This window comes from Pogoniulus pusillus, chromosome 3 (genome assembly GCF_015220805.1).
Source record: "Pogoniulus pusillus isolate bPogPus1 chromosome 3, bPogPus1.pri, whole genome shotgun sequence".
NCBI classification, from domain to species: Eukaryota; Metazoa; Chordata; class Aves; order Piciformes; family Lybiidae; genus Pogoniulus; species Pogoniulus pusillus.
In genome coordinates this window covers 30,310,407-30,338,258 of record NC_087266.1, presented here as the reverse complement: position 1 = coordinate 30,338,258, position 27,852 = coordinate 30,310,407, and the positions used below count along the sequence as shown (strand labels likewise).

The following is a 27,852-nucleotide window of genomic DNA, read 5'->3' as shown; positions in this document are numbered from 1 at the left end:
CTCCCAGTAATACCTATTGTGCTGCCCCTGCTTTCCAGTGCACCCAGTAACAGACAATGCATCCCAGTCCCTCCTAGTGTTCCCAGTAACTCCAAAATCCTTTGCCAGGGTCCCCCGTAATACCCAGAGCCCTTCAGTCACTTCTGCTGCTCTCAGTAACTCCGAAATCCCTTCCCATAACCCCAGACCTCAAAGGTCTTCCCAGACCAACCAGTGCTTCCAGTAACTCAAAAAATCTCATCCAAGTGTTCTCCATGACACTCTCTACACTTCCAGTATGGCTGCAGTGTCCTCCTAGGCCCTCCCAGTAACTCCAAATTCCCTTCCTAGTGCTTCTGAGGTTTCTAGTGTTCCAAGGAATCCCCCATCTCCTTCCCAGTGCTGCCATTGTTCCCAGTGTGGCCCTCGTATCCTTCTAGTATCACCAAGTCTCTTCCTGCTGCTGCCAGTAAAACCAAGAGCTGCCCAGTCCCTCTCACTGCTCCACATAATATTCAGTGCCCCCCAGTCTCTGCAGTGTTCCCAGTGACACTCTATGGCATCCAGTGCTCCCAATGTAGCCCCAGTGCCCTAGTCCCTCCCTCTGCTCCCAGTAATTCCAAAACCTGTTCTCAGTACTCCTAGACCTCCCTGTGCCTGCCCCATGCAGTCTCCTATGAAAGCTAACAGAAGGTTGTCCTCCAGATATGGTAGTGGTTTAGTAGTAGTGGTGGGATTGTGAGCTTGAGGCGAGACTTGGTGATCTCAAGGGTCTCTTCCAGCCTCAACAGATCTGTGGTTCCATGATTCTGAAATGACAATCAGGAGAGGGCAGTTAGCGTCAGCTACTGCATATCACTTAATATTTACTTATTTACTTCATGGCTCTTTATTATGTTATGCTCAAGGAAACTGCACAGGCTGCCCTGAGAGGTGGTGGAGTCACTGTGCTGGAGGTGTCCAAGCAGAGAGATAGAGGTGCACTGGCAGCACGTTTGCAGATGGCCTCAAACTGAGTGGTGCTGTGGAGAAAGCAGAGGGACAGGATGGCATCCAGAAAACACCTGGGCAGCCAGGAGAGCTGGGCCCAGGTGAAGCTTGTGAGGTTCAACGAGAGCAAATGCAGAGTGCTGCATGTGGGCGGGAGCAAGCCTGCCTGTCACTGCAGGCTGAGGGCGGAGGCAATAAAGAGCAGCCCTGGGGGTGCTTGGGAGAAGCTGAGTGTGAGCACATAGTGTGAGTTTGCAGCCCAGGAGGAGTCTGCTGGTGTCTGCAGGGGTGTGCAAGCATCTGTAGAAGTCTGTCCAGGTCTGTAGGTGTCTGCAGGGGTCTTCTAAAAGGTCTGGAGGTGTTTCTGAGTCTGCGGAGGTGTCTGGGGGTCTGGAGGCATCTGTAGGTACACTTGGGGGTCTGGAGGGCTCTCTGGAAGTCTGTGGAGTTCTCTAGGTGTCTGTGGAGGTCGTTAGGGGTCTTTAGAGGTGTCTGTGGTGCTTTAAGTGTCTCAAAAGTCTGTAAAAGTCTAGAGGTGCCTTGCAAAGGTCTCGAGGTGTCTGTAGAGGTCTTTAGGGGTTGGCAGGGTTCTCTGGAAGTCTATAGAGGTCTTTAGGGGTTTCTAGGGGCCTCTTAAAGATATGTAGGGGTCTGCAGGGGTCTATTGAAAGGTCGGGAGGGGTCTCTAGAGCTCTCTAGGAGACTGGAGAGGTCTGTAGATTTCTGTAGGGGTCTGCAAGTGTCTGTAGCATTCAGTAGGTGTCTGGAGGTTTCTGTTATGGATCCGCAGGTGTCTGCAGGCATCTTTTAAAGGTCTGAAGTGGTCTGTGGAGCTCTGTCAGGCATCTGCTAACTGTCTGCAGAAATCTCTTAAAGGTCTGGATTAGGCTGTAGGGTTCCGTAGAGGAGTCTGAGTGTGTGTAGGGGTCTTAGGGGTGTGAAGAATTTGGCAGAGATTTGTAGGGGTCTGCAGACGCCTTTGAAAGGTCTGAAGTTGTCTGTAGGAGTCTGTAGATGTCTCTAGGGTACTGTAGGGGTCTGCAGGCACCTTTTAAATGTCTGGAGGGGTCTGCAGAGCTCTGTCAGGATCTGTAGATTTTGGCAGGGTTCTGTAGGAGTCTCTAGGCAACTTTTAAAGATGTGGAGGGGTCTGAAGGTGCCTGCAGAGCTTTGTCCACATCTGTGATGGTGTGTAGGTGACTGTGGGTGTCTGCAGAGGTGTGAAGGGGTCTGTAGATATTTATCAGGGTCTGAAAGAGTCTGCAGAGGTGTGTAGAGTTGAGTAGGTGTTAGGAGGTTTCTGTGTGGGTCTGTAGGTGTCTGCAGGCATCATTTAAGGCTCTGGAGGGGTCTGTAGATGTGTGCAGGGGTCTGTTAAATATCTGAAGGGGTCTGTGGAGCTTTGTAGGGGTCTGTATGTGTTTTCAGGCATCTGCAGGGGTCCGTAGATGCCTGTAGGGATTTACAGGGGTCTGTTAGTTATCTGTAGAGGTCTGCCTGGGTCTGGAGGTGCCTTTTAATGGGTCTGTGGAGGTCTGGAGGGCTCTGTAGAGTTCTGCAGTGGTCTGTTAAAGGTGTGGAGGGGTCTGTAGGTGTCTGCATTCAGTTAAGGAGTTATTTGGCTCCAGGACACTTTTGTCTAATGTCTCTAAACTGTGACTGTCCTAAATGAGATAGAGGTGCATTGGCAGCATGTTTGCAGATGGCCCCAAACTGAGTGGTGCTGTGGAGAAAGCAGAGGGACAGGATGGCATCCAGAAAACACCTGGGCAGCCAGGAGAGCTGGGCCCAGGTGAAGCTTGTGAGGTTCAATGAGAGCAAATGCAGAGTGCTGCATGTGGGTGGGAGCAAGCCTGCCTGTCACTGCAGGCTGGGGGTGGAGGTGATAAAAAGCATCCCTGAGAAGGCCTTAGGGGTGCTTGGGAGAAGCTGAGTCTGAGCAGACTGTATGAGCTTGCAGGCCAGAAGGAGTCTGTTAGAGGTGTGTAGGTGTTTGCTGGCTTCTATAGAGGTCTTCAGGTGTATGCAGGGGTGTGTAGAAGTCTGTGGATGTCCGTGTGTGTCTGTAGGGGCCTGTTAGAGATTTCTAGGCTTCTATAGAGGCTTGTAGATGTCTGTAGAGGTCTGCATGGATCTGTAGATGTCTCTGTGGGGGTCAGTAGTTAGATTTTAGGGGGTTGCAGGGATCTCCAGATATCTGTAGGCATTTGTAGGTGTTGTGGGAGGTCTTTGAGTGTCTGTAGGCATCTGTTCAGGTGTGTAGAGTTGTGTAGATGTCTGCAGGGGTCTCTAAAAGGCCTGTAAAAGGGTCTAGGGTCATGTTTGGGGATCCCATGGTCATCTAAAGAGGTATGAAATGAGGTTTTGGGGACATGAAAAGAGTTATTGTGGGCATCTAAATTGGTCTGGGGCCCTCCGGGGGCTCCAGAGGGGTCTCTATATTTGGTGGCCACAAGGCAGCAGGTATCTGCAGGCTGGTGACTTGCTTTGTGTTCCATGACTCTTGGCCAATCAGGAAGCACAGGGGATTGGGAGTTCCTGCATGAAATGGGTTAAAGGATGAGACTCCCTGTGAAATGCCTTTGGGGTTTATTTAAAATTATCTCGCTGTTTTTTTTCTTGTTGATACTTGCCCCCCCCACCCACTTTTTTTAGGGAGCTGAGTTGCTTTACCCAAAATCAAGTTGGAGAGATGTGTGGAGCCTCAGCCACAAACCCTGACTGTTGGGGGATGCTTTGATAGCAGAATGGAGAGCTGTTGGAAACCCAGTTCCTCCTTGCAAGTGGTTCAGAATGGGATTCCCTTTGGAAAATGAGGACAGAAACATCTCTCTGGTGAGTTGCTGTGAAGTGCCAGCCTTGGGGACTGATCTCCAACCACCTTTAACTTCTTATTTGGAGAAAAGGAATTTCTTCTGTAGGCTTGTTACCTCCTGCTCTGTGGCTCTGTTAGCCTCTTTTGTAGAAAGGAGAGGAGTTGGATTAAAAGCCCTCCTGGTCGGTTCTGCTGTTCAGGAGGGGTTTTGTATTTCTGTATTACTTTTACTACTTGTTGATAATTGTCTATGTTTGTAAATATCTGTATATATTGTGTATATATGCTTGTGTATTTGTACCACACTGTAAATACAGCTTAATTCCTTAACTTCCAGCTGCCTGAGTTAGCCTGGTGAATTTGTGTGGGGAAGGGCAGGAAACTCCCAAATGACCACATCTGTATTTAATATACATTTCTTTCTGCTTTCCAGCTGGAGAGCTGTTGCTGCTGATTTGCAGCAGGCCCTTAAAGGGCAGGAGTGGGTCGAGGTTTTAAATCCTTGCTATAAATAGCATTTATGGGTTTAGAAACCTCCCTGCAATTATATATTAGATTGTGGGGAAAATTATTTTTTGTCACAATAGAAAGTATTTATCCAAATCTATTCTTTTTTTTTGTTGAATGTTGTGGGTGTTCTTTTGTCTTTTACAGAGAACAAAGATTATGGAGGGAAAACTGAGGTGACTTGAGAGCAGAGAAGTGATATTTTGGGGAAAAAAGCTGAACAGGTCTATTGGGAAGAAAATGAAAACTCTGGAGGAACTATTTGAGGTAAACACGAGGACACAGATGACATTTCATAGGGAAAAAAGTGAGTTAGTCTCTAGGGGATAAAAATGAAGATTGTAGGAGGGAAAAGCTGAGGTCATTGGGTGGGACAGAGCTGACATTATTCATGGAAAAACTTAAGGTAATCCATAGGGGAGACCATGACCATTTTGGAGGGAAATCCTGAGGTAAGAGAGGGAAAGTGGGTAACATTTTAGAAGAGAGACCTAAGGCACTGTCTGTGAGACAAGATACTCTTGTGTTACCACAGTTATAGTCAGAGGCAAGTCCTTTTGCCCAGAGTGCCTTGCCCGTCTCCTGTTCTCCAGCCTGATGCCAATCCTCTTTGTGACACCTCTTCCTTCGCTGTTCCATACCACACCTCTTCCACTATCAGTGCCAGCTGCTGCCAAAGAAGGAGGACAGACTTAGGCTTCAGTAACACCTCCTTCTTCATGCCCGAGTTAAACAGGGACCTCCCCAGGGGCACCACCCCTGGTCCAAGTGCCTTTGTGCTCAGCTGGCAGCCTGTGTGGGGTGCCCGCCCCCTTAGCAGGGTGCAGGTGTAGATGCCCCTAAAATGGAGAGAAGGAGCCTCCCGAGGCCTCCCTGAGCACCACACAGTCTGGCAAGGCCAAGTCTGACCCTCTTCTCTCCTGCTCCGGGATAAGGATGGCTGGTCCAATGGTGGCTGCCCACAGCTTGCTCCCTCTCCTGGGAAGAGGTGTGTGTATGCCCCCCCGCCCCTTACCTCAGCGTGCGTGTGCTTGTGTGCCTGAGTGTGCTTGTCGTGTAGGTTGCTGTGAAAAGTGCTGCAGCTTAGCCTAGGCTTCCCAGGAGGGCAGTAACAGGGGAGCCTCCTTGGAGTGCCTGAGCAGAATGGGAGCTCAACTTGCCCCTCCTTGTTCTCTAGAAACACAGCAAAGGCTGTGCAGTTCAGGGCCTGGATCTCTGCCTCTGTGGCAGCCTGTCCTGTTGTCAACATGGCAGTGCAACAGCCCTGTAGTCGGGGCCTGTGTGATGAGTTGTGGAGCCTTCTGTCCCTGTGTGTCACCAGGAGCAGCCCGAGGTCCCTGTAAGCAGGGCCTAGGAGGCTGTTTTAGGCAGCTAACAGGAGCGCTCCTTCCTAGGCCCTTAGAGGGTTGAGGTGGCTCCCTGGGCTTCTGAAGAGGTGTTCTGTGCTGCAGCCAGGAGGGCTGGCCCGGAAGTTGGGCGCAGGCCAGAGCCCGTGGCTCTGTAGGCATTTTTGGGAGAGCCGAGGTGAGAGCGGCCGCCCTGTAAGTAGGGCTGTGCATTGCAGTGCCCGGCGGGAGGTTGAAGGAGGGAACCCCCCTGTAATCAGGGTGGATATGCCTGGTCCCAGGCTTTCAGAGGCATGGTGTCAGGTTTGTTTGGCTTAGCATGTGCGCCTGGGCCTCACGCTTGGAGTTGGGGCCTCCCCTGCCATGACCCAGGCCTTTGGCTGTGAAATCCCGCTGCCTGGCTACTGAGTCTGCTTCCTGTAGCTGCGGGGCTAGGCCAAGCTCTCGACTCCCTGGCATCGACCCACCCACAAGCGGGCCCCGGTCTGAGTGCCTTTGCGCTCAGCTGGCAGCCCATGGTGGGGTGCCCGCCTCCTAAGCAGTTTTTAATTGGGTGAAGAGCAGCACTGTTTAATATCTTTGTGGTTTTTCAAAGGAAAGGAGCTAGGAGAAAGTTTCTTTTGCCAATGTGTGAGGCTTCTGAAAAGCTTCATTATGGTGCATGTTATTCCAGCCTAGGCCATTCCTGGCTTTACTTATAATGGGAATGATTGCATTTTCCAAGCACTTTTTAATTGTCCAAAAGGCAGCAGTGTATAAAATGTTTGTTCTTTTCAAAGGAAAGGAGCTAGGAGAAAGTCTCTTTTGACAATGTGTAAGGCAGCTGGAAAGAAAGCTGCAGAATGGTGCATGTTATTCAAGACTAGGCTATTCCTGGGTGGGTTTGTAAGCAGAATCAGTGCCTTTTCTAAACAGCATTTGTATTGATCCAAAAAGCTGAAAGGATAAAAATTAATTTCTCCTTCAAATGAATGCAGCTAGAAGAAAGATTCTTTTGCCAATGTGTGAGGCTACTGGAAAAAAGCACAATGGTGCCTGTTATTCCAGCCTAGGCCATTCCTGCTTTTCTTATAATGCGAATTATTCCATTTTCTAAGCACTTTTTAATTGTCCTAAAAGCAGCCATGTTTAAAATGTTTGTGGTTTTCAAAGGAAAGGAGCTAGGAGAAACTTTCCTCTGCCAAAGTGTGAGGCTGCTCGAAAGTTGTAGAATGATGTATGCTAATCCAGCCTAGGCCATTCCTGGCTGGGTTTGTAAGCAGAATGAGTGCCTTTTCTAAACAGCATTAGTATTTGTCCAAAAAAAATGCAAGGATCAAAATGAATTTCTGCTTCAAATGAATGGAGCTAGAAGAAAGATTCTTTGGCCAATGTGTGAGGCTGCTGGAAAGAAAGCTGCAGAATGGTGGTGTATTATATTCAAGCCTAGGCCTTTCCTGGCTTTACTTATGCTAGGAATGATTGCATTTTCCAAGTGCTTTTTAATTGTCCTAAAAGCAGCAGTGTATAAAACGTTCGTGGTTTTCAAAGGAAAGGAGCTAGGAGAAAGTTTCTTTTGCCAAAGTGTGATGATGGTCGAAAGCTGCAGAATGGTGCATGTTATTCCAGCCTAGACCATTCCTGCTTTTCTTATAATGCGAATTATTCCATTTTATAAGCACTTTTTAATTGTCCTAAAAGCAGCTGTGTTTAAAATGTTTGTGGTTTTCAAAGAAAAGGAGCTAGGAGAAACTTTCCTCTGCCAATGTGTGAGGCTGCTGGAAAGCTGAAGAATGATGTATGCTAATGTTGTTCTAGGAGGTTAGACTGTATGCTCAGACTGCAACATGTGGAAACCACGTGTGGCCATGGCCATTACACTGCTTAGGGGGAGGCGTGGCCTGCCTGGTGCTTGCAGCTCTTGTGGCTGCAGCTGCAGGGGTGGGGCTGGTCAGACTGGCCTGACCTGTCTGACAGGCCAGGTAGCCCCTGCTCTGAGCACAGCTCCGCCACAGTCTCTGCCCCAGGCTGCATCCTGGACCCTGCCCCCACAGCCAAGCCCTGTTGCTGTGGCTCCTGTGACCACACGGCACTGAAAAACAGTAACCCTGAGCCCTTCCACAGATGCAGACTCAGGGCAAGGCAGCTCATTGGGAACCAGTACCCCCTGTAACATGCATCAGCTGGAAACGGATCTGATAATGGAGTTATAGTTATCAGCTCCATGCCCAGAAAAGAAATCAGACCAACAAGGCAGGAATATGCTAGGGCAAACAGACAGAGCCCTCTAGCCTGGCTTTTGAGCTGCTGGGGTGGAGGAGCAGAAACTGTGGACTTAGATCAGAAGGAGGCTAAGCAGTTGAGCTCTCAAGTTGTCATAAATAACTGGCATAAACTTGCATTTATGCAAAATAAGGCTTTAATAGAGTTGCAGGAACCAAGCAATGTACAGGCCTGGGTGCGCGGGGAGGCTCTGCTCTACCCTAACGCACACCTTTTGTTTTCAGTTTTCTCTCTTTATATCCTGTTCTATCACATGTTCATTACTAAGAAAAGGTTGGGTTTTCCTTATCAGTTCTAAGAGTGGGAGGTGTCTCTTCCACGCATGTCTCTTTTTATCCGGTGGTCCCTCTGGTGGTCTTCAGTGATGAAGGGGTCTTCCTCAAGTGTCCTCTCCGTGAACTCCAAACTAGTCCTCTGTTTGCTCATGAGCAAAGGCTGTCTCTTCCACCTGCTTCCCTCCTCCACCAATCTTTCTAGCTTCTAATTATTTATTGCTGTTATCTTAAGCCAAGTGTATGCTTTTGTGATGGCTGTGCAAGGAGGAGTGCAGCTCCATTCAAAACCCCCCTTCATCCCTGTCTGCGGCCTCTTGCCACCAATTGATCTGATCAAATATATATTTCTCACAATCCCCCATTTGTTTTTTGATCAGATTGATTCGTGTCTTAGCTTCAAATCGGGCAATTACTTGCTCTAGAGAGTTTAACTATCTTTTATTGTTTCTTTTGTTGCCTCAATAATCATTATAGGTTGGGGTTTGGTTCTCTCTTCTGGGTTATCGGGTACAATGGTTACTTGCATCCCTTGCACAACCATCGTGATCAGTCTTACAAAACATGGAATGAGACAGGGTACAATTAATACCACAATCAGCACTCCCCCTCCCACTAAAGCCAATTTAGCAAACCAATAACTTACCCCCGGGTTATTCCACCGGTTCCCCAAATTTATCCCATTCCAGGTTTGTACCGGAACGTAAGCAATTTTCTTCATCTCTTTTACCAGTTGGTTAACAGCATTTCCTTCATCTATTTCCAGGCAGCAGTTAGTTAGGTTGAATTTCCCACACACACCCCCTTCATAAGCTAGTAAATAGTCTAATGCTAATCTATTTTGATATATAGCAGTTCTCATTTGCGTGTTTTGTTTCGCTACCAGGTTCAAGGCATCTCCAGTTTTGTTTACAATTAGTTCTACTACTGCTTGCAGTCTATCCTATTAAGCATATATATTGGGGTTTGATAACCCCAAGATCTATCTTCTGCCCATGTTGCAGGATCATAATAGGTAATGATTCTTTTGGGAGGCCACTTGTTGTCTTTCCAATTTCCTACTTGGAGATCCCTCCTGGCCCTTCTTAACTCATCAGTCTCAGTGTACAGCTGCATGCCTAACCTTTCTCCCTTGGAGATAGGCAACAGGAAGAAGCTGGGTCTATCTGTTCCCAATACACATGATCCTACCCAATTTTTTGCTAGGTGAGCATATGCTACTCTCCCACATATCCAATAATATCCACTCGGGGCTGGCCACCCATTTATGATTGTGCTATCATTAGTCCAGTTTCTCAATTGGAATGGCATTTCCAGAGGAGTGCCCCATCTTTCCCATGTATTTTTAGTTTCATTCCACTCAACCTCCTTCACATTCCAAATTTCCTACAAATTGACCATCACCCAGTCTCTGCCAGCAATTCCTTCCAATTATACTGGTTTGTAGGACCCACTGCTGCTTTCTATTACCTCTCTCCATTTTCCAGGTGTTAGGATCAGAGATGCTCACTTCCATTGATTCCCAGGGTCATCAATCTCCTTGATTGGTACCTCCACAGACATAACAATTGGTTACGTTCAACGATTTTGCAATATTCTCAGCCAAATTTACAAAAAGATTTTTAGCAACTGTTGGAATCTCATACTTAACTCCTGATTCTATCTCATGATAAAATGAATTAAATACTAAATGTTGTGATTTCCCTTCTCTGCCTTTTGTAGGACTTTTACATCAAGCATCACCCCTGGGTCTGACCCCTTCCCTACAATTCTGATTCCATATCTTGTGTACTTTGCTTTTTCCCATTTTTCTATGTCATATATTGTTAGATTTGCTGTATTACAGGTTTCAGCAGTGCAATTTGCTGATGGGATTCCCCTTTTTACTCCCGCTCTTAGACCTACACATGAATTTGGTCCCTTCTTCCAGGTGGCCTGTGATGGTTTGGCTATCTGCCCCCCCACACCTTAGAAGGTACCCCAGCTAACTCAGCCAGACTCTGGGAATATAAATGAAGCTATTTATTTACAGCTAGCACAATATACAAGCAGATATTTATAGTATATACAGTTATATACAGAAATATACATGGTAAAAGTAATACAGAAACACAATTCCCCTCCCAGAAACCTGAGTCCCCAGGAGGGGCTCTCCTCCACCCCTGCAACTTCCCCCTGCCCCTCCCAACCTTACCCCAGTCCTAGGAAGAAAAGAGGTTCAGCCAAGAGGTTAAGGAGCAAGGTTGGTGGCAGTGAGGTTAGAGAGATGCAGCTCAGTCCAAGCCTAGCCTGAAAGTGAGAGCAAAATGGCGAGAGTGTTATCTAATGTTTACTTTCTTGTTCCCATACCTCTCAGCAAGACTGTGAGGGAAGGAGACATAACCATTGTTTTCCTTTCACAGCCAATTATCTACTTTCTCTCACCAAAACATTCTAGCCTGCTTCAAACTAGCAAATGGCCCAACACACACAATTCCACTATGTCTCCCCACAATAGTACTGGGCTCTTTCCTGAGCTGACACCCAAGGTGCTTCCACCACGTACACAGGTGAATTACGATACTGGCGGCATTGGCCAGGATCCTCTGGGCAAATATATTTTTCTTGCCTACTATAATAATGTCTCCACCCCATATTCCCACAATTTGAAGCACCATCGTTGTCAATAGCCTGGCAAGCATCAAAAGTTACCCACAGGGGTTGACTGTGGTTGGTGGTCATTTGGCTTCTTCCTAACAATTTCCCTTTCCCATCATTTGCCCTTATTTCTACCCAACATAGATGAGGAACTTCCTCTGGATCATAACAAGTGTCTTTTTTCCCTTCTCATTACATCTGGCGTATTCTGTTTGGTTGTGATAACAGGGATCTAACTTCTGACCTTTACACTGATAAATTGTATAGTATGCCAATGTTTGAGACACGATTTTCCCCCTCCAAGTTGCAGTGATGCAGTCACTGCAATTCTGGGCTTGTCCCAGGGCTAGGAGGCTTAACCCAAATATGCACAGAAGAGGTCTGGGTCAGGGCCATGTTACTCGGCGGCCACAGCCCAGAGGGGTTGCAGCCCTCAGCAGACCTTCAGCCACAGCACTGGTTCCCACTCCAGTCTTGCCCTCTTTTTATTTCTTTGGGTGCCTCTCACTGCCCTTTTGCTTTTCTTGGAACATGTGTCTCAAATTAAAAATAATCTTAAACCAAACAAACAATAAAACCTAAACCAAACAAATCCTCCAATTTTCCCCACTAAACAATCCTTCTTGTTTTTAACAATTTCAACACCTTTTGTCAATATTGAATATTGGTTCTGAAGTCCCAATTAATCCCCTAGGAGTGATAAGTGTTTAGAAATTCCACCAGTGCTTATCTTATTGCCTCCTTAGTGTCACTTTTGTTTTTCCTGGGTCCGAAGTCACTTGCCACTCCTTGACAGGTCCTTTCACTCGCAAGGCATGTGTCCACCCTCTTTCCGCTGTTCTGATGGCCGTTTCTGTGGTGAGCAACACAAGAAAAGGGCCTTCCCACATGGGTAACAAAGTTTCTTCTTTCCAAGTCTTTATCAGTACCTTATCACCAGGTTTAATTTTATGGATTGCAAACCCCAGAGGTGGAGTTTGATCCAGCATTCCCATCTCCCATAATCCATGTTGCCTTTTGGAGATTTCTATAATATATTTCTGGATGTTCTTATCCTCTATCAATTTGTTATCCATGGGCATCCCGGCTGAATATGGCATTCCATATAGCATTTCGTAGGGGGAAAGTCCTGTGCTACTATGCGGCTTTGTCCTTAGGTTTAACAATGCTATAGGCAGACATTTAATCCATGATAATTGAGTTTCCAACATTAATTTTGCTAATTGTTGTTTTAGTGTTTGATTCATTCGTTCAACTTTCCCTAAACTCTGGGGGTGCCATGGAGTGTAATATTCCCATGAAATACTTAAGATTTCTGATAGTTTCCTAATTATTTTTGAAGTAAAATGTGTCCCTTGATCTGAATCAATATGTTCCACTATTCCATACCTTGGTATTATATTTTCCAATAATATCTTTACCACCATATGTGCAGTTGCTCTGCTTGCTGGGTAAGCTTCCACCCATTGGGTTAGGTGATCTACTATTACTAATAAATATTTTATCCTTCCCGCTTTAGGTAATTCTGTAAAATCTGTTTGCACTCGTTCAAATGGTTGATATGCTGTTTTTCTCCCTCCCCGAGCTTTTTGCTTAAATACTGCCTTGTTTACCCTTTTACAGATCAGACATCCCTGTGTGATCTGCTTTGCTATATCGCATATCCCTATATACCCATACTGTTTCAGGAACTGGTCTCCTAATGCTTTGGTTCCCCAGTGGGTCTGATTATGCAGTCTTTGAAGAATTTGTCGGCTGCATGCCTTGGGCAAAATCTCCCTTCCTTCTGGGAGCTGCCACTTCCCATCTTTAAACTCCGCTCCTATCTTCTTGATCTTATCCTCCTCTTCCCCTGAAAACTTTTTTCCCATAAATGTGTTAAATTCCTGTTCTTGGTGAAGTGTGTACGTCTCACAAGGACCGCCTTCACCTTGAACTGCAGCCTTTTGGGCCTCTATATCAGCCCTGTTGTTTCCCCAAACTCATAAATCAAATCCTTGTTGGTGGCCATTTATATGTACTACAGCAACCTCCTTTGGTTCCCTTAATTCCTTTAATATCAGGGTTATCAATTCTTGATGAATCAATTCTTTCCCTTGGGTATTTGAGTCCACTTTCTTCCCATATTTTCCCAAATGTATGCACCACTCCATAGGCATATTTAGAGTCTGTGTAGATGGTTCCTGCTTTGTCCTTTAATAATTTAAGAGCCCTGTAATGGGCGTACAACTCACATGCCTGAGCTGACCATGATGGATTTGGGGACCCTGATTCCACTGGCTCTAACTCCCCATTAATTATCGCATACCCTGATTTCCATTTCCCTTCTATAACTCTAGAGGACCCATCCACAAACAATTTTTCCTCTTTATCTAATTCACTCTCCTGAAGGTCTGGTCTGACCTTCGTCTGAGTTTCTATAACCATTATACAGTCATGTTCCAAATTGTTTGGGGGTTTCCCATATAAGAACTGAGCAGGATTCTGAGCAGGTGTTATCTTTAATTCCAAATTTGGAGAGTCAATGAGTATGGCTTCATATTTCAGTATTTGGCTGTCCATGAGCCATCTCTCTGCTTTCTGTTGTAACACTCCCCTCACATTGTGAGGAGTGTAAACTGTCAATTGAGCATGTTATTCTTCTTGCTTCCTCAATAAATAAAGCTGTGGCCACCAAGGCTTGAAGGCAAGCTGGCCATCCTCTGCTTACCGGATCAAATAATTTTGAACAATATGCCACTGGTTTCTTACTTCCTGCCCAATCTTGTGTCAGTACCCCATAAGCTGTTTGGTTTGAAATATTTACAAACAAATAAAAAGGCCTTCCCAAATCTGCTAAGCTCAAAATGGGGGCTTGCAATAAAATATTTTTAAGGTTGCTCAACCTCTGCTCATCTTCTTGAGTCCACCTGGGACATTCATGTGTGAGTTTTTCATATAGAAATTTTATCCTTTCGCTATATCCTTCTATCCATTTTCTACAATATCCAAGAAGTCCCAATAACTGTCTTACTTCCTTCTTATTTTCTGGAGTCTTCATCCCCAAGATCCCAGATATTCTTTCAGAGTCTAGTTTCTTTTCCCCTCTGCTCAACCAGTGTCCTAAATACTTTATTTCTTGTTCCACAAATTGTAGCTTTTGTTTCGATACCTTAAGTCCTTTTGCTCCTAAAAAATTTAGAGTCTGTATGGTGCCTTCTCGGACTGCCTCTTCAGTTTTTCCTGCTATCAATAAGTCATCCACATACTGCAGCAATTTTATCCCTTCTGGAAACACCAGCTGTTCTAATAACTTCTCCAATGTCTGACCAAATAAGTTGGGGGACTCTGTAAATCCCTGAGGTAATACCATCCACCTTAACTGTTGCCTTCTCCCTGTCTCTGGATCTTCCCAATCAAAAGCAAAGTAATCCCGTGATTCTTCCTTTAGTGGGCAAGCCCAGAAGGCATCCTTTAGGTCTATTTCACTGTACCACTGAAATTCTGGAGGTAAATTGGTTAATAGGGTATGAGGGTTTGCTACCACAGGGAATTTAGTGACTGTTCTCTGATTTACTGCTCTTAGATCTTGTACAATCCTAAAGGAGCCATCTGGCTTCTTAACTGGTAAGATGGGTGTGTTATGTGGGGACATACAAGGATCCAAGAGCCCCTCTTGTAACAGTCTGTCTACAATTGGTTTGAGTCCTTTATGTCTCTGCTGGGAAATTGGATATTGTTTTATCCTGATTGGATATTGAGAATCCCTCATATGTATTTCAATGGGATCCATTTCTATTTTCCCTGTCTCCTGACCATCATACCACATGGACAGGTTTATATATTCTTCATCCCTTTGCATTAAGGCATACATCCTCACCTGGAATTTATTTCCCTTGCTCTGAATCCCCAGTTTTAGTTTCAAGATTAAATCTCATCCTAGTAGGTTATGCTCTGCCTCCAGCAATAATAACAAATCGTTTAGACAAATTTTATCCTCTGCTTCTATTTCTACTTCCTTTAAAACAGGTACTTTAAATGGTTCTCCTTTAGCTCCTATAACCATTGTGGGATTCTTCATTTTTGTACACCTGTTGGGAGTTTTTTAATAGTGTTTTTTTCATCTCCTGTGTCCACTAAAAATTCCACTTCCTCCTTATGGGAACCTATTAATTTTATCAAGGGCTCAGTAGATGGTGGGGTCCCCAGGAGATATAGCCCCTGACTCCCCTAGTCTTCCTTAAATAATTTCTCATCCTGTGTCCTTATACAGCAATATTTCTGGATATGTCCCTTCTTATTGCAATAATAACACACAGGAGGTTCTCTTTCTCTTGCACTCTGATTCTCCAGAGGCCCTTTGGGCTGAGACCCTTTTAATTCTTTAGTTGTAGCTTGTACATTCTGACTTTCCCTTACTGCCGCTACAAGGATCTTAGCTTTTGCTTTCTGTTTTTCTGCATCCCTTCAGACATATACTTTCTGGGCTTCTCTAAGTAACTCTTCTAATCCCCTCTCCTGCCAGTTTTCAAAAATTTCAAGTTTCCTTCTAATGTCTTCCCAGGCTTTAGCCACAAATTGTGTCCTTAGGAGAGTAACCCTTGCCACTGAATTAGGATCTATTCCTGAGTACATTTGTAAACTCTTTCTCAGCCTTTCCATCCATAATGTGGGAGACTCATCTTTTCCTTGTTCTTCCTCAAAGGCCTTGTTCATATTCTGTCCTAGGGGGACTGCTTCCTTTATTCCTTGTATTATTTAGGGTTCTTAGGTCTCTCATATTCTGCCTTCCAAGGGATTGCTGATGATCCCAATGGGGATCCACATTTGGCCATTTCTGATCTCCAGGGGGGCCATTCTGATTCTGGTGTCCCCATATTCTCATTCCTGCTTCTCTGATCATTCCTCTTTCTTCAAAAGTAAGTAGGATACCCAAAATCGACTGTATTTCCTCCCACATATATGTGCTGGGACCTAAAAATTGGTCTAGTCTCTCAGCCACTCCTAAGGGGTCATCCAGTAACATTCCCATTTCCTTCTTAATATTTCTTACATCAGTTGTGTTCAATGGTATGGCCACAAATCCTATCCCTCCTTGATTTCCCCCTGTGGTGGTTTGGGTGTACACCACCCCCCCACACTTTAGAAATCACCCAGACTAGATTCAACTGGCTCTGGGAATATAAATGACGCTACTTATTTACAGCTAGCACAATATACAAGCAGATATTTAAAATATATACAGTTATATACAGAAATATACAAGGTAAAAAAGGTAATACAGAAAACACAACTCCCCTCCCAGAAACCTGAGTCCCCAGGAGGGGCTCTCAACTGCCCCTACACCTTCCCCCTGCCCCTCTCAACCTTACCCCAGTCCTAAAGAAGAATAGAGCTTCAGCCAAGAGGTTAAGAAGCAAAGAGGAGTGGAAGGTGAAGTTAGGGAGATGCAGCTCAGTCGGTGCCCAGCCAGAGAATGAGTCAAAATGGCGAGAGTGTTATCTAATGTTTCCCTTTCTTCTTCAGCAAGACTGAGGGGAGTAGACATTGCCATTGTTTTCCTTTCACAGCCTATGATCTAGTTCTTTTCACCAAAACATTCTAGCTTACTTCAAACTAGCACACCCCCTAAAGGGACTTCCCTTAGGGGATACAGGTCAGCCCCTGCATTCTCCCTTGTCCTGCTTCTCGTTCTAGTAGCTGGGGGTTGATCATGCTGCAGAAGCGGCACAGAGGCTGAGGCAGCAGCAGCGGTGAGGGGGAGAGGGGGGGCTGAGGCAGCAGCAGCAAGGGGCAGAGGGGGGGCTAGGCAGGCAGTAAGTTATCTAGGGGCTCTCATTCCTCCCTCTTCTCCCTCTTTCCTTCTCCTGTTATTAGAGCATATAGCGCTGTAATTTTTCTTTCTGCTGATAGTTTCCAGAGCTCAGCATATTCACCCTCTTCTGGGCTAAACATTTTTTTGCTGCCCACATATTCTACTAGGGCTTGACAAACCCAATCCTCAAAAGACCCAAACATAGCCAATGCACATGTGGCCGTATTGCTTCCTTTGGCCGTATTCTCATACAATAATGGACTAATTTCATTTTTGTTTTTCCCTTTCTGGGGTCCCTATCATTCCAATATTCAATCGTTAAACCCAACAAGCTTTCTGGGGGAGTATCTGGTAACTTTGTTTTGCTCCCTTTGTTAGGGTCTTGGGTCCTCGACTTAGTTTGACCCATCTTTCCTGAGTGTCTAAAAGAGTGTCTTGCAGGGGGTTAAATGACCCTCTTTTAACCCACCCACGAATCCTATAGGAATCACTTAGGTCCTTCACCGGCCAAGTCCTGTTGGAGAACACGTTCGGTGGAGCGCTATGGGAAGATGACTCTTTGTTCACCAATATGGTTAGATGGTCAAAATCCACTTTATTTCCATGATACAGTGACTTAATTGCATTCTAGCAAGAGGTGTGCTCAGCTTAAGATTGGTTACAGTCAGAGGGTCCAGAGTTACATGTAAGGTGTGCATAGGTTAACTTATCACAACATTCTAAGGGTCAGCCTCCCAGACCACCCACTCCAGCCCCCTTGGTTATCTAGTCTCTGCCCACTGCAGCTGTGTGTGGGGTGCTCAGTTGTTTACATCTCGATTTCCTAGCCTTGCTGGGAACCAAGGACATTCTCAGCACCAGTTACCCATGTTTATGACTTTATGTCCTCGACTGGCAAGAAATTCTTCCACAATTCCCTCTTTTTCTTTTTGAGCAACCCACACCTGGCTAACTACCTTAGTTAAGCTCTTCTTAATGCAAGCAAAGACAATACAAGCACATAGCAGAATTATTATGAAGATAACAAATAACCATAAGCCTTCTTCTAATAAACTACTTAACCACCCAGGGATTTCCCTAAACAGGTTCTGCAACCAGTCATCAAAAATCGATGTTTCCTTTTTGATCTTATCAATATGACCTTTCAACCAGGTTATACTCTTGTGAATGGACTCAGCATGATCTGATAAATTCAAACAACACATCCCTTCGAAGTCCTTGCAGCCATGTCCCTGGGCTAGCAAAAGAAAATCAACGGTTGCTCGATTTTGCAACAGGGCATGACGAAGGCTATTTTGATCAACCAATAGTTGTCCTAAAACCTTTGTGGTGACATTGGCTTGTTTTGCTGACCAACACGCGAGTCTCTCTAGCTGTACTAATGCTTTTCCAGCTGCTCCTCCTGGTAGAAATACAGCTAAGGCAACACAAGCAGCTGTGGATAATAATTGAATGCTGTCATTGCAATTAGGACTCAATTTTAGAGATCGCTTAGGCCGGTGTCGGCTAGGTTCCTAAGTTGACTAAGATGAGGGGCAAACATTGTCAATTTACCCAGATAACATGGACCTCCATAAACGTTCTTTGGTATGCCTTGCCAGGCTCTATCACCACAAATAAGGAACACACCAGTGGGAAGTGCCTTGGCGGTTCTGTTATTCCACAACAGATGACCTCAGCCCCTTCTTGATGCTTTAACACCATAACGCCAATTGTTTGCTCCAAAAGCACCTAAGGGTCTAACATGGGCCTTGTCACTGTCATTTGAACCGCAGTGTCCACCCTCATTGCTAAGGAAGTTATCATAGGCTGTTTAACACAGGGGTGAATGGTGCAGCTACAAATCAACAGTGCTACAATCAAAAGGAATAAACCTGTTAGAGCTTTCATCAGTAGCATTAGTCTGGCAAGCTAACAACCCAAGCTTAGCTAACAATCCCAAAAGCTATTTCTGCAAGCGATAGTAAGCCATTCGTTCAGAAACCCAAAAGTGCAGACGAACATCACAGTCACAGGAGAGTGCAGGTGTGCCACGTCTTCACTGGCTCTGTGTGGCAGTCGATGCTGCAGACTCGCAGATCACTCAGCTGTCGAGTATTCTTCTCAGACTCCCATAGTTCTGGATTCACTCGATGTTCTCATTACACTCCTTAGCTATGAGCTGTGTCTGACTATTGTGCTTAAGAACTACAGACCTCTAAATACAATACAAAGATATGTCCTAGATGTTACTATCAGTCTATTCTACTTAGGCCTTTTCCCACAGTTCTTCATCTGCTTTTAGAATTTAGGGCAGTGTTTTTTATCTCTTGCAGGGCCCTTGCAAGAGAGAAAAAGGTCACATTGCCATCTTATGCCAATTTGAGTGGGCCTTGGCCTTTACAAAGCTGTTAAACTGAACCTATTCCGTTAAACCACAATCACTGAAAACTCGTAAAAAATACCCAAATTCATTAGCCATGGTCCAAACCTTAAAGATCCATACAAATACAATCATGTCAGTGCTTCTTTCAAGTCCTTTCACAGTTCTGCCATCTGAGCAAGACTTCTGCTCACTTTAGGAAAAAACAGGTTGGTCATAATCAGGTTGGTCTTCATCAAGGCCTGTGAAGATAAATGGTCAAACACAAGCAGATACAAGAACAAATGCAGACACATCCATTGCCTAGGCTAGCAGATCCACTGGCCTAGTCTGTATGATGTGATTAGAAAAATCTCAAGAAGGAAAAGATTTCTTCTGCTATCCTACTGTCCTCTAACCCATTTTCCCTTTTTCAATAATGCCTAAATGTACCCAAGAAAAACATCCCATAACATCCTTATGTCCTAAGTTCCCAAAACTACAAACCCTTAGTCTTAACTTATCTTACTCTAAGAATCTATCAGGTATAGGAACTTCAAGAAAAGGCAAAGAAAATCCAAGAAGATAACAATACCATGGTATAATCAGAAAAGGGAAAAGTCAGAATTGTCACAAGGCTCATTTCATGCAATTAGCAGCTGTTCCAGTAAACTTCTATACCAGTCCTGTCTTTATCTGTTATTGGAGGAAGGAGCTGACTGGCATTAGCCTACAAGCTCTATCATTCCCAGCTCCTAGTCCAGAATCTGGTTAGTGACTTGCAATGTGGATCTCAGTGCCTACACCCTCCGCTGTGAAAGGCAATGCATCTGAGTTCTAGTCTGTCCTGCTTGGTGCCTTCCGCGTCTGTATAAGTTTCCACCCATAGTCAGTGGCACTGGCATCTCTGCTATGTCCTAGCAATCTCTCTCTTTTTCTTTTTGCCACTGAGCAGTGGGTGCAAAAATCATTGCTGCCTAATCTGTAGAAGGAATTAACCAGCAAGGCGATGGTGAATACCCCAGCCAGGAACTATCAGCTATCATCCGGAATGCAAACTGTTATCATCAGGTGACTAAAAAATACACCTGTGCGTGTCCATGCCTGTAACAGGGGCAAAAATGGTCCTAAGTCATCCTCGTCGTTCTTGCTACCATTTCCATAAACTTTCTGACATCTGTCTTCAGTAACACAGTATCACAGTACCATCAGGGTTGGAAGAGACCTCATAGGTCATCAAGTCCAACCCTTCACCACGGGGCTCAAGGTCAGACCATGGCACCAAGCGCTACGTCCAACCTTGCCTTGAACAGCTCCAGGGCACCAGGGGCGGCGACTCTACCACCTCCCCGGGGAGCCCATTCCAGTATCCAATCAGTCTCTCAGTGAAGAGCTCTCTCCTCACATCTGGCATTGTCTAAACAGCTTCGAGGCTTCGCTGCCTCCTAACAGGGAAAAAAAATCCGCAAGAGGAGATAACTCCGGCAGAAAAAAAATCAGTAAAAGAAACAACGGGCGGGAGGGGGAACGGGGCCCCGCGGGCCCTCCACAGGTGGCAAGAGGGAGGAGGAGGAGGGGGAGGAGGCCAGCAGCCGCAGCGCCGCTTTTATCCTCGGCCCTCCGTCCCGCCCAACCCCCAGCTGTTTCAGGTCAGCCACCACTTGTTGTTTTCGTCCTTCTCCCATACCACTACCAATCCTTAGTACATAATACGAAATCTACTCTGAAAACTTCCACACTGCCATCTCCCTTCTCAGACTCTTCAAGACAGAGAGAGGAAAAAAAAAAAAAGCAGAGGTTAAGCTGTGAGCTATCGAATTGCTAATCCCCCTGTAGCTATACAAACGTAAATTGACTAAACTCTGAAACGACTCAAGGAGACCCACAAACTCTTCCCACCCCACCGATCCCCTCAGCATCTCCCTCAGACCCCCAGCTGTTGAAGACTCGCGGGGGGGGGGGGGGGGGAACTCTGTGATGCGGTCCGTTGGAATTGGGCGGGCGGGGGGGGGGGGGCGGATCTGAAGACTGTTCCGCCGAGCCGCAGGAAAGGGAGGGTCCCGAGCCGCCTGGTGCGCTCGCGTCTGCCGTCGGTCCATTCTCTCTTTACCGTCCGTTCCTCTGTACCTTCAGTAACGTCTCTTACTGGCTGAAAACTAAAAGTCTGTGTCCTGTATCGCATGCAGTCATCCACGGGGACGCGCGGGCTACAGCGGCAGATTCGACACAGTACACACAGCGGCAGGCAGCCGCCCTCCGCGCGGCAGGTCCGAAAACTTTTCCAAGCTGAGAAGCATTTGTAACTGACTGCCGGCGGGTCGCTACGGGCAGCTGCCACTATGGGTGCCGGTTGGGGGAGGATTCAAGCGAATTTTAACTCAGTCCCAAGCGCGTCTCTCCTAGCGCTCCGGTTAGACCGATCAAAAAGTCCTTAGCTTCCTATGCGCAGCCCACAGAGCTGAAGCAAGACGAGGCGTCTTTCGGAGACTAAGACTCGTCAGCAGGGACAGAAAACAAAGTCATTCACATAGTGATAAACAATTGCACATGCCCAGTTCTTTTCGGGGGGTTGCAATGCTTTGCAACGAACAATCAGCAGGGAGTTGGTGTGGTCTGCATGCCTCACGGCAAAGTTGTGTACTCAGAGCGGCTCGCAGGCTCAGCTTCAGTCACAGATGGTACTATAAAGGCAAATCGCCGGCAACCTTGTTGCGAACCGCGTATCGCTCCCTGCCGTGGATACGTTCTAACATGTCTCTTGCCGATGCTCCTGTGGTAAACGTGGCTACAATCGGGTTACTGGGCGCGGAGGCGGGGCGGGCGGCGGGCGACATGGGTGCCCGCCGGGATCGTGATGTACGCCCATTTTCAACTCCGCCACAGAGCTGGCAACCTTCCCAGCCACGCCTTTAACAGAAGCAGCTCTGCCAAGACCGAAAAACCGAAGCACGGAGCTTTCTCTCTTCGGGACGCTCGGGGCAGGGGCGGAGGAGAAACCTGGTGCCGCGCACGCGTCAGAACTGTTTGTAACGGCCGGCAGGGCAAGAAGTAACTGAAAACCACCGCCGCCACATTTCTCTCTGCTTTCATCTTTAGTCACGCGCGGAGCACCTCCCGCCGGCGGGACTTAGCTGGCGGGTTGACTCAGAGTCCTTGCTGTTGCTAAGAACCGCGTCCCACAGTGCGTCTCTGACCTCCCGCTGCACTTTCGATTTCAAAATCATGGGAGGCTCTTTACTCGCATGACCCTGCGCATACGCCCGGGCCAGCAGCTCTCAGAGCTCAATGTCCGGCGAACTTCTCTCACAAGATAAAAACGCCAGCAGACGCAGTGCCCCAGCAAATCCACTGTGGGCCTTACCTGCCTTACACACACGGGCTGTTCACTCCGGAAATGAACGTCCAGACTACTGCCACCTCCGGGCAGCGCTACCCGGCCCAGCGGCACCAAATGACGCTTACTCTCTCCGATACGGAGAACGTCTCACGAGATGATCGGACCCCTCTTTCTTCGGGCCAACCCTCCGGCCCCCAATGCAGTCTCACCTGCGGCCGGCTCGTGCCCTGACTCCTCTGTTCGAGCGCCAGATGTTGGGAAACACGTTCGGTGGAGCGCTATGGGAAGATGACTCTTTGTTCACCAATATGGTTAAATGGTCAAATCCACTTTATTTCCATGATACAGTGACTTAAATGCATTCTAGCAAGAGGCGTGCTCAGCTTAAGATTGGTTACAGTCAGAGGGTCCAGAGTTACATGTAAGGTGTGCATAGGTTAACTTATCACAACATTCTAAGGGTCAGCCTCCCAGACCACCCACTCCAGCCCCCTTGGTTATCTAGTCTCTGCCCACTGCAGCTGTGTGTGGGGTGCTCAGTTGTTTACATCTCGATTTCCTAGCCTCGCTGGGAACCAAGGACGTTCTCAGTGCCAGTTACCCATGTTTATGACTTTATGTCCTCGACTGGCAAGAAATTCTTCCACAAAGTCCCTCGCATGAGTTTGGAACCGCGGTTTATCGGACCTCTGCACTCGCTTTGGAGTCAGACTTGGGTCCTCTAACACACTCTTTCACACCAGGCAATCGAATCCCACCCAACCAAATGGCTTCCGTAATATGACTGTCATCTTCGCTCGGGTCTGTGTGCACAGAATGAAGGTCTATAAAAGAGCTGCAGCCTCATCAGGGAGCCAAAAAAATATATTGGTTGATTCCGGCTGGTTCAGGGTACCACCAGCCCCGACCCGGACCCTCCCAGAGAGCCACCAAGAGGTGGGGATGCCCCTCCCTAGTGTGAACCTCCAGGTCTAGTGATATCCCGATGAGCCCTCAAGTTGTCATAAATAACTGCATAAACTTGCATTTATGCAAAATAAGGCTTTAATAGAGTTGCAGGAATCAAGCAATGTACAGGCCTGGGTGTGTGGGGAGGTTCTGCTCTACCCTAATCACACACCTCTTGTTTTCAGTTTTCCCTCTTTATATCCTATTCTATTACATGTTCATTACTAATTCTAAGAAAAGGTTGGGTTTTGCTTATCAGTTCCAAGAACGGGAGGTGTCTCTTCCACGCATGTCTCTTTTTATCCGGTGGTCCCTCTGGTGGTTTTCAGTGATGAAGTAAGGGGTCTGCCTCAAGTGTCCTTTCCGTGAACGCCAAACCAGTCCTCTGTTTGCTCATGAGGCAAAAAGCTGCCCTCTTCCACCTGCCTCCCTCCACCAATATTTCTAGCTTCTAATTATTTATTGGCTGTTATCTTAAGCCAAGTGTATGCTTTTGTGATGGCTGTGCAAAGGAACGCAGCTCATCAAAACCCCCCTTTCATCCCTGTCTGTGGCCTCTTGCCACCAATTGATCTGATCAAATATATATTTCTCACATTGTCGAGGGATGGGGCTGTAGATAAAGAGCTAGGGAGGCTGGATGGCATGCCCCCACACACATTGGGCCAGACTCCTCACAGCTGTGAGATACAGGTACCCCTCCAAGGATGATATGATCTTCCATCCCCTTAAGTGGGCCTATATGGAACAGGGGATCACATACCTGAGGCAAATGGCTGTACAGGAGATAATCTACGGAGATAGCCAGATGCCTCTGGACCCTGATGATGTCTGCATGAAGCCAGCCCTTTTAAAGAAACTGACCCAGTGTGCTCCTTCCACATATGCACACACACTAGGAGCACTGCTGTTGGGCAGAGACCCCAACAATCTTCCAACTGTCAGAAAATTTGTTAATGACCTGAGGCAATGTGAAGACAGTGTTTCTAGGAAGGCCCTAATCTCAGCTGTGGAAACCCTTACCCAGAAGATGAAGGAGCTGAAAGCCTCTGTCTCTGAACTGCAGAAGGCGGAGGATGATTTCTCTTCACCTTCTGAATGTGTACAGGCCTCAGCTCTTAGGAACACACACCGCCATACTGCTCCTCCCCGCAGGAGCGCAGTCCAAAGCAGACAGGGGACACCCAGGGGTTCACTGTGGAGAGCACTGTGTGAACACAGGGAGAACATGGACAAATGGCATGGCCAGCCCACTTCAGCTCTATGGGCCAGGGTGAGGAAACTGCAGGGGGCAAACACAGGGAATAACTCCTCCAGAGAAGGGGTTGCTCCCATGTCCCACAGGCAACCCTCTCACCCAAGGGGTGGTCAGGCCAGTAACTCAGGTCCATGTGCCTCCTGTGGTCACACTGCTCAGCATTAGAGATGCCCTGTCTCCAGCCAGGTGGAGGCTACGGCTAACAGAATATATTGGGATGTGTTTGTGAAATGGCCTGGCACTTCTGAAGCCAAGAAGTATCAAGCTTTGGTAGACACCGGTGCCCAATGCACTCTGATACCCTCTGATAGAGGGACAGGAACCAGCGCAATTTCAGGAGTCACAGAAGGGTCTCAAGAATTGACTGTGCTGCAGGCTGAGAAAAGCCTCACCAGGAATGTGTGGGAGAAGCAGACCATAGTAACTGGCCCTGATGCACCTTGCATCCTGAGGATCGACTTTCTGCAGGAAGGGTATTTTAAAGACCCGAAAGGGAACAAGTGGGCATTTGGCATAGCAGCTGTAGAGACTGCAGGCAAAGAGCAGCTGTCTAGCTTGTCAGATGACCCTTCCATGGTTGGTACCCACAAGGTGGAGGATGTCAAGTTACCCATTGCTTCTCGTATAGTTTATCACAGGCAATACAGCACCAACAGAGACTCACTGCTGCCCATACTATGGGTAGCTAGGGTCTGGCGTCCGGAAGATAATGGGATGTACAGAAAGACAGGAGCCTCTCTCCTTAATGTCATAACCAATAATGTTTAGTAGTGATGTACAACTTCACACTATATAACCCAACACTGTACACGAATAAACACCATTTGTTCTCCATCACATCGGTGTGTGTGAGCCGTGGTCACGAGTGGCAAAGAACTGGTCACTGTCTCGTTTCTGAACCAGGTCACTGCTTGCCCCCACAAGGGCAACAAGTCGTGCCGAAACCCAGGAGGACACCTGCGCTTCAGGAACGGCTGTCAGAGCTGTCAGATCAGCTCAGCAGGTGCAGTCTGAGAAGGAAGGGATGCCCTCAGGACCCGCAAGGAGGATGGAAGCTCTTGTGAAGGTCGTATCTCAATTACATAAACAGTGGCATATAAATTGTAAAGTTAGGGGTTTTACTCTTGCTATTGCGAGACTTTTATAAATTGGGGTCACTGACCAGCCGGTGGAGATTCTCCACCCAGAGGTGTGGGATAAGTGCACTCAGGCATTAGCAGAAGAAACAAAATCTGCCGGGTGTGCAAAACATTTAAAGGCTTGGGGCAGAGTCGAACAGGCTCAGAAAACAGCCATGCAGGAGAAGGAAACTTGGAAGGTGGCTAAGGAATATCTGTTAGTCACTCCAAAAGTGGGAATTGGGGGGGGGTCAAGCAGACTCCAGACCCCCCAGGGGAGAGCGGTCCTGCTGAGACAAAAGATCAGGAGGGAAAAGTCCCTCCACAAACCCCCCCCAAACCTCTGGAGCCACCAAAGGAGGAACAGGTGCCAGTGAAGTCCCTCTGGTGTGAGCTGATTTGGGAGGCGAGGAATGTGGCGGCGGGGGGGGGATTCAGAAGAGACCTGGACAAAGCCACCTCCGTATGCACCTAAAAGTGGCGCCGAGTGGCAAGGTGAAGGGCATGGTGAAGGTGCACGCGGCGGGGAGAAAGGGGAGGCAGATGAGTCGGAGTCAGACAATCAGAGTGGAGAAAACACGGACAGGAGCCAAAAAGCCAGTCAGAACTCACACAAGGGAGTCAGCCCCACCCCGCAGCAGGTGGAGCGAGCCAGACAAAGAGAAGGCATCCACCTGTAAGAAGAAGGGGCAGAAACAGAGCCTGACCAAGGGGCGGGGTGGGCAGAGAATGAGAGAACCTGCAGACAAAGAAAGAGGGCGGGGTCAGAGTTCAGCGAAAAGCTGCCGATGCCCGGAAACGAGCAGTCAGTTGGCTTCTGGCTTAGAGTCAGACAGCACGGAGGGGGAGTGGTCCAGCAATTCGAGCTCAGAGGAGGAGATGGAAGCAAATAAAAATAAACAGCAAGAGACTTTTAACAAAAATAAAAAAGGGTTGTTAGGGAAACAACTCTCTCTCACAAACTGGAGAGAAGTCAACACGGCTTGTGCCGATTGGGTCCCACCGTCCAAATTAGCATACCCAGTCCAAGCCACGGGGGAGGGAGATGTGACATACTCTCCGGTAAACCCCAAAAGGGTGCAAGCAATAGTTAAAGCGATAGCAGAAAAAGGGCTTAACTTGCCCATGGTGTCCACCCTCTTAGATAGTCTCTTTGGGAATGATAATTTGATTCCATTTGACATCAGATAAATTTGTAAAATGATACTTGATGGATCAGAGATTATTGTTTTTAGACAAGATTGGGAGGAAAACTGTACAAATAAAATAGCTGAAATAACAGGGGCAGACCACCCACTACATGACTCCAGTGTACTAAGGCTGGTGGGCAAGGATCCAATGGTGCCCTCTCCTCTGCTGCAAGCTGTAGGCATGGAGCCTCATGAAATCCTGACAACTACCCGTGCAGCCAGAGAGGCTCTCCGCACAACTTTTGCAGCTGTCACAAAACCACCACCATGGACCACAATAAAGCAAAGTGAAAATGAATGTTTCAAAAAATTTGTGGATCGCCTGCAAACTGCAATCTATTCCTCAACCCTACCCGAAGAAGCAAGAAATCAAACAATGACAGAATGCGTGTGCCAACAGTGTAATCCAGTAACCAGAGAGATACTGCGAACACTGCAAAGAGGAGCAAGCATTGCAGACGTGATCAGGCACGTTGTGAAAGAAGAACAAGACCTTCCAATCCAAGAGGTTGTCCGCACTGCAATGGCCAAGACACAAGAAACAGTGAATGCTATACACACTGCAGTAGCCAATACAACAGTGTGTATTAGATGTGGCCTGGTGGGTCATCTAAAAGCAAATTGCACCCAAAAAGGGGAAACACCAGCAGCACCGCCCTCACACAGTAGCTACTTTAGAGGGATATGCTGGGTCTGTGGAAAGAAAGGACACTTTGCAAAAGACTGCAGATCAAGGAACTTGGGAAATGGGGGAGGGGGCACCCAAGCCGCATCCAGCCTTCTCCCAGTTGGAGTATGAGGCGGCCCAATTACACCTACCCAGCATGGGGCGAGACATATCCCAGCCCACCTATCACATACCCGCCCCCTCGAGAAGCAACCAGTTTCATAGCTCAGCCAACAATCCAGCCAGATCTGCCCTCACACCAGAGGCAGCCAGAACCACAAACTGGGGGAGGGATCCCAGGGTGGCATTGGTAATAAAATGTAATAATCGACTAGTGGTCTGGGGAATGTGTTCTCTTCACAACACTCCAAACAGTGTTACCATCAATGTC

General features: G+C 47.1%; 2 long non-coding RNA genes across 2 annotated transcripts; one reads left to right on the top strand and one right to left on the bottom strand.

Annotated features, from left to right (window-relative positions):
- Positions 1 to 608: 608 nt before the first annotated feature.
- LOC135173858 (uncharacterized) lies at positions 609 to 1,012 on the bottom strand. Its single transcript, XR_010301457.1, has 2 exons — positions 926 to 1,012; positions 609 to 788 (listed from the first exon to the last, which is right to left on the bottom strand). It is a non-coding gene; the product is annotated as an uncharacterized LOC135173858 (long non-coding RNA).
- Positions 1,013 to 1,180: 168 nt separating this feature from the next.
- On the top strand, positions 1,181 to 5,908 carry LOC135173853 (uncharacterized). Its single transcript, XR_010301456.1, has 3 exons — positions 1,181 to 1,287; positions 3,625 to 3,804; positions 4,439 to 5,908. It is a non-coding gene; the product is annotated as an uncharacterized LOC135173853 (long non-coding RNA).
- The last annotated feature ends 21,944 nt before the right edge of the window (positions 5,909 to 27,852 follow it).